At 41.6% G+C, this 6,801-nt stretch overlaps 2 non-coding genes across 2 annotated transcripts; both read left to right on the forward strand.

The window, feature by feature from the left end:
- Positions 1–5,604: 5,604 nt before the first annotated feature.
- On the forward strand, positions 5,605–5,677 carry trnai-gau (transfer RNA isoleucine (anticodon GAU)). The gene has a single exon. It is a non-coding gene; the product is annotated as a tRNA-Ile (tRNA).
- Positions 5,678–5,813: 136 nt separating this feature from the next.
- trnaq-uug (transfer RNA glutamine (anticodon UUG)) lies at positions 5,814–5,885 on the forward strand. Its single transcript has one exon. It is a non-coding gene; the product is annotated as a tRNA-Gln (tRNA).
- Positions 5,886–6,801: the final 916 nt, after the last annotated feature.

Raw genomic sequence — 6,801 nt, forward strand, 5'->3', positions numbered from 1 at the left:
AAAAAAAAAAAAAAAAAACTTTTCTCCTTCTATCAGATATTTTGCTTTACACCTCAATAATGCCCCCTTATATCTATTCTCTTCAATCTCCTTCAGCTCTTCCTGCTCTTCATCTTTTATTTTTTGAATATATTCTGTTTCCTCATTTACTTGCTTCTCCAGTCTTTCTCTTATTTAAAAAAAAAAAAAAAAATTTTTTTAACACACAATACCTAATAGTGATTTTTTTCACAAAAAATTTCACGTTCTCCCACCAGATCCTTTTGTCCTCTATATACATTTCATTTTCTTTTTCTTTTTTTATCATGTCTTTTATTGTTGCAACATAATTCCCATCCTTTAAAATGTCTGTATTTAAAACCCATACCCCTGGCCCTCTTTTCCCAGCATCCCAATCCAAATGTACAAAAAATGGCTTATGATCACTTAAACTTGTTTCTTCATAACTTAACTTCTCTATAAAACGTTGTAAATTCCTTGTACATAAAACCATATCTATTCTTGTTTGATAAATGAAATTGCCTACTATTTGTCTTCTAGAGTATTCTCTTTTGTTTTCGTTCCTTTCCCTCCATACATCCATCATATTGTTTTCTTCCATTAGTGATCTTAACTCTTTCCTTCCCGTATCACTTTTGAAAACCATGCCCTCCGCTATATCTTGTTTGCTAAAAACTGTATTAAAATCCCCCAGCATAATAATATATTTATAATTCCTCACAATTGTCTTGATAATGTTAAAAAACAATCTCTTTTCTTTTTCTTTCGTTGGTGCATGTATGTTGACCAGTATAATATTCTTCTCTTCATAAATCATTTCCACTACCAAACATTTACCTATTTCATCTATTTCATCTTTTTTGCATTTTACACCACTGTTTTCTCTTATTAAAATTGCCACACCTCTACCATTTCTTTCATTTCTTTCATTATACAGAATTTCACCGTTCCACCTTTTCCTCATTTCCTTTATAGACCCTTCTGTCCAATTTGTTTCTTGTAGCATTATTATATCTTCTTTTTTACACATTTCTTTTACTTTATCAAACTTTCTTACATCTTGAAGTCCTCTCGCATTAAATGTTACTATCTTCACCATCATGAGACAAAAAAGAATATATATCAAACCCATCAATTATCATTCTATCTCCCCCAAGTCCTTTAACAGTTCATATCTGTTTACATTTTCCAATAAGTCCTCTTTAACTACCTTTTTCCTTGCCCCAGCCAAGCTTGGTTTTACCTTGATTGATCTTCTTCTTTTCATTTGTTTCCCAACTTTGTCCTCCTTTTCCTCTTCACTGCCCATCTCAACAGTCTGTTCTTCATTCACAATCCTTTGATGTTCTATTCTGTCCAAAATTGTTTCAACAGTCTGAGGAATGTCCATTTGCATCTCCGCTTCTCCCCCTTGCTGTGCTTGCTCTTCCTGTATGTTACTTTCTTCACTCTGTTCTCCTTTGTCCTTATTTTCTTTAGTTCCATTAACCTGTGTTGTTGTGGTTCCTTCCTCTTGCTCCTTTTCGCTGTCTCCTTCATGCATCTGCCCGCTCACACCTTCTTCCTCCTCTTCCTCGTTTCCCATCCAGCATTCACACTTGTTGAGCACCTCCTCACAATCTGGGCACTTCACCGCCTTGCAGTCCCTCGCAAAGTGTCCCCTCTCATCGCATTTATAGCACCTAAACTCCGGACAGTCTTTCACCATATGCTCCGGGCTCATGCATAACCTGCAGGTCTTTACCTGCTGGCTATGCATCACCCGAAAGTGCTGTGGTCCTTCCGCTGTGTCGAACTTGGTGCTGTACGGGAGTGAGATCACTTCTCTGGGGAATCTTGTTCTAACAAATCTTGTTCCGTCTTCAATATGTGTGCCTGGATAGACCCTTCTTTTTATTTTAGAGATGGGGAGAACTCCCCATCCCTCCAGTTTCTTTAAAATGTCCTCGTCGTCCATGTAAACAGGCAGATGCATAAAGGAGACAACAAAGTCTCTGTTTTTAAGTCTTGTTACCTCACAGGTTTTTCCTTTGATAATTAATCCATTTATCAGCTCCTCAGTGTCCTCCTCCCTCTCCAAAGTCACCTCATAACACCTTGATGGCTTAGGTCGAACTGCCAAGATTTTCCCATCTCCAACTTTTTCTGTCACTGACTTTATAATATCCACTGCTCTCACATCTTCCACATCCATTAAGTCCACTGTTACTGTTGCTTCCTTACTGTAAACTCGTTTCCAGATATCCTTCGTAGTCTCCTGTTCCTTTTGGTTTCCATCTCGGTGTCTTTGTTCAGGTCCAATTTCATTTCCTCTTGGTGTTTCTCTTGCCATTGCAGGGGTCGTTGCCGTTAATCCATCCATTTTAAAAATGAAAACCAAAAAACCGTAGCTTCCCCCCAAACAGCGTGAGCTGCTGGGAGGAAAAAAAATAAACAAAATTTGTTTCTTGTAGCATTATTACGTCTTCTTTTTTACACATTTCTTTTACTTTATCAAACTTTCTTACATCTTGAAGTCACAAACATGAGACAGAAACGAGTATACATAAAGCCCATCAATTATCATTCTATCTCCCCCAAGTCCTTTAACAGTTCATATCTGTTTAAATTTTTCAATGAGTCCTCTTTAACAACCTTTTTCCTTGCCACGCCCAAACTTGGTTTTACCTTGATTGATCTTCTTCTTTTCATTTGTTTCCCAGCTTTGTCCTCCTTTTCCTCTTCACTGCCACTCTCAACAGTCTGTTCTTCATTCATGATCCTTTGATGTTCTATTCTGTCCAAAAGTTTTTTAACAGTCTGAGGAATGTCTATTTGCATCTCCGCTTCTCCCCCTTGTTGTGCTTGCTCTTCCTGTATGTTACTTTCTTCACTCTGTTCTCCTTTGTCCTTATTTTCTTTAGTTCCATTAACCTGTGTTGTCGTGGTTCCTTCCTCTTGCTACTTTTCACTGTCTCATTCATGCATCTGCCCGCTCACACCTTCTTCCTCCTCTTCCTCGTTTTCCATCCAGCATTCACACTTGCTGAGCACCTCCTCGCAATCCGGGCACTTTACCGCCTTGCAGTCCCTCGCAAAGTGTCCTCTCTCATCGCATTTGTAGCACCTAAATTCAGCAGAGTCTTTCACCATATGCTCCGGGCTCATGCACAACCTGCAGGTCTTTACCTGATGGCTGTGCATCACCCAAAGGTGCTGTGGTCCTTCTGCTGTGTCGAGCTTGGTGCTGTACGGGAGTGAGATCACTTCTCTGGGGAATCTAGTTCTTACAAATCTTGTTCCGTCTTCAATATGTGTGCCTGGATAGAGCCTTCTTTTTATTTTAGAGATGGGGAGAACTCCCCTTCCCTCCAGTTTCTTTAAAATGTCCTCGTCGTCCATGTAAACAGGCAGATGCATAAAGGAGACAACAAAGTCTCTGTTTTTAAGTCTTGTTACCTCACAGGTTTTTCCTTTGATAATTAATCCATTTATCAGCTCCTCAGTGTCCTCCTCCCTCTCCAAAGTCACCTCATAACTCCTAGTTAGTTTAGGTCGAACCGCCAAGATTTTACCTTTTCCAACTTTTTCTGTCACTGACTTTATAATATCCACTGCTCTCACATCATCCACATCCATTAAGTCCACTGTTACTGTTGCTTCCTTACTATAAACTCTTTTCCGGATTTCCTTCCTAGTCTCCTTTTCCTTTTCGTTTCCATCTCGGTGTCTTTTTTTCCAGTCCAATTTCATTTCCACTTGGTGTTTCTCTTGCCATTGCTGGGGTCGTTGCCGTTAATCCATCCATTTTTGAAAATTAAAGCCAAAAATAAAAGCTTCCCCCCAAACAGTGTGAGCTGCTTGGAGGAAAAGATCAAACAAAAAGTATACCAAAATAAAACTTTTTTTTCGGAAGGATGACAACAAAAAACAGAACAAAAAAGGTGAGCCTTTCTCACCGACTGCTCAAACTGCCAACTCACTTCCTGCTAGCACTCTAGCGCCCACAGGGTGGTATGGCCTCTCGCATGCTAAGCAAGCTCTCTACAATTTGAGTTAATTCCCCTGGCCGTATGAGGAGAGATGTCCACCGCTACAAAAGACTCCATGGAGGTGAGCTCGCTATTGTGCAGGTGCTGTACAGGGATGTTCCAACAGGCTAAAAGAAAAGAGGCCATATCTCCTCTTTGCTGGCATCTTTGCATTGGCCACCACTTAGTTGAAGAATTAACTTAAAGATTGTGCTTTTGTTTGTTAGACCCTTCTTGGTCTTTCTCCCCAGTATATGTGTGGACTCCTGTATTACATACACTACCTGTGGATTACTCTGGTCAAGCAGCCAACCTCCCCTTTCTGTTTCCCACAATCAAAGGGACATCTGGCTGTTGCAGGTGTTCTCCCTAAGCTTTGGAAGCGTCTCCCTCTTCATGTTAGGTCCACCCCCAATTTTAAATCCATGCATAGGCCCACTTTAATTCGTTAGCCTTTGACATTGTCTCAAGTTGTAGAAAGTCTTCCATGTTAGATCATTTTCCTTCTTTTGTTCTTGCTCTTGCTGTTCTTTTCCTCAGGTAATTATGATGGCTGCCATCTTTTATTAGCTCATCTCTTCTAATGCTTGCTGATTTCATTCAGTGTTTCTTTAAATGAAACTTTCTCAGCTTTCCTGTTGTCGTACCACACTTTGCATCAACTTCTCATTTTTTTTTACATGTGCTTTATTACAAATAATTGATTTGGCTTTCACAAGATTGTGATCCTGTATCAGAAGTGACTTTTGTGATCAAGTAAGTTCGCACCCATGAGAATTGTAACAGGGTAAGTACTCCCAAGGAAACTTCATTACACATTAAATTTGTTTTCTGCACACACACACATACAGACATAAAAAGGCAGCACAGTTTGTCTTTGCGCTTCTTTTCTTTTTTTTTATGGTCAACGATTCTTGGCTGTTTGACATGGGCAATTGAAACGTCCGACTGACCAGGCGTTTTGGACGTCTCGTTCGTTCCCCATTCGGGCTAATTGGAGTTGTACTGGCATGACTGGAAATAGCTGCCTGTGGGCAAAACTTGCTTTATCTTCCATTTCTGAAATAAACTTCCTACTTTCATTAGGACTTTGCTGACTATCCTACACACCCTACAGGTAAAGCTAGTGGAGCCACGGCAGAAACAAGTTTCTCAGAAACTGACACACTTTAACACTTGTTTTTGCCATAGGTGCAGATTTCGTGATGCTCCTTGCATTTAAAGCCATTTGAACAGTGATGCTCGTGGCTAGGCAGCGGATCAAAGGCAGAGCGAGCTGACTCGTTGGTCTAGGGGTATGATTCTCGCTTTGTGTGCGAGAGGTCCAGGGTGAAAATCCTGGACGAGCCTGTGATAAGGCTTGCCCTTGAAGCTCATCTATCTTTTAAGTGTCATAATTAGAAAGAAAATTGGAAAGAAGTCCAGTCAGAGCCAGGCCGGTTAGCTCAGTTGGTTAGAGCATGGTGCTAATAAAGCCAAGGTCACAGGTTCATCCCCGTACGTGCCAGCCTCTTTTGTTCTCTGGTAGGTCAACTCTGCTCTTCTCGCAAAGGGACGGGTGGTCTCATGGAAATCCCTGCTGGTTAGAACTGTGGCTGAAATGGCGCAGTTGGGAGCGCGTTAGACTGATGATCTGAAGATCCCAGGTTCGATCCTGGGTTTTGGCAGATGCTCCCTCTCCTTGACTTTTGGTCGAGGTGGGCCGGTGACCAAAATTCACTGTGAACCAACCCTGCTGTCTAATTGGCTCCCCATAGCCACAACGCTATCTGCCTTTCAAATGGCTGCCAGCAAAGGAGTGGTGGTTCCATGGTGTAATGGTTAGCACTCTGGACTTTGAATCCAGCACTCCGAGTTCAAATCTTGGTGGAACCTACATACTTTCTTGCGGCAAAAAAAGCACAAGCTTGGAGGTAATGCTGGTGACCCTATAAGTGATTTAGTCTTTGTGGCAATGTGAGCAAGTGTCACTGTAATCAAAGTTCCATGGTGTAATGGTTAGCACTCTGAATCCAGCGATCCGAGTTCAAATCTCGGTGGGACCTGCTTATGCCACGAATGTTCAACGATTCTTGGCTATTTGACGTGTGCAATTGAAACGTCCGATTGACCAGGCATTTTTGGACGTCTCGTTTGTTCCCCATTCGGGCTAATTGGAGTTGTACTGGCATGACTGGAAATAGCTGCCTGTGGGCAAAACTTGCTTTATCTTCCATTTCTGAAATCAGCTTCCTACTTTCATTGGGACTTTGCTGAATATCCTACACACCCTACAGGTAAAGCTAGTGGAGCCACGGCAGAAACAAGTTTCTCAGATTTCGACGCACTTTAACACTTGTTTTTGCCACAGGTGCAGATTTTGTGATGCTCCTTGCGTTTAAGAGTTAATAAGCCAGTTAATAATGAACCGTTTAGATTTTTAACATTAGTTGTAATGCACATGCTCGGAGCACACGGCCTGGGATGCCATCAGGACCTGCAGCCTTGCGGATATTCACCCATCGGAAGGATCGAGTTACATCCGCGACAGAGACGGAGAGTGCACTCACCACTTCTGCAACAGCCGCGGGAGCGCTCTCTGTGTGGGCGGTGTTGTGAGCCTCGAAACGAGCATAAAAATTATTAAGCTCATCCGGTAGAGAGGTGGCAATGTTCACAGTAGCTGGTTTATTCCCTTTAAAATCGGTGATGTTATTGATGCCCTGCCACATGCTTCTTGCGTTGTTGGTGTTGAATTGTTCTTCAACTTTGTTTTTATCTTTGATGGATTTCCTTAGGTCGTAACTGGCTT

The sequence above is a fragment of the Sinocyclocheilus rhinocerous genome, unplaced genomic scaffold (genome assembly GCF_001515625.1).
Source record: "Sinocyclocheilus rhinocerous isolate Xijiao unplaced genomic scaffold, SAMN03320098_v1.1 scaffold3986, whole genome shotgun sequence".
In the NCBI taxonomy this organism is placed as follows: domain Eukaryota; kingdom Metazoa; phylum Chordata; class Actinopteri; order Cypriniformes; family Cyprinidae; genus Sinocyclocheilus; species Sinocyclocheilus rhinocerous.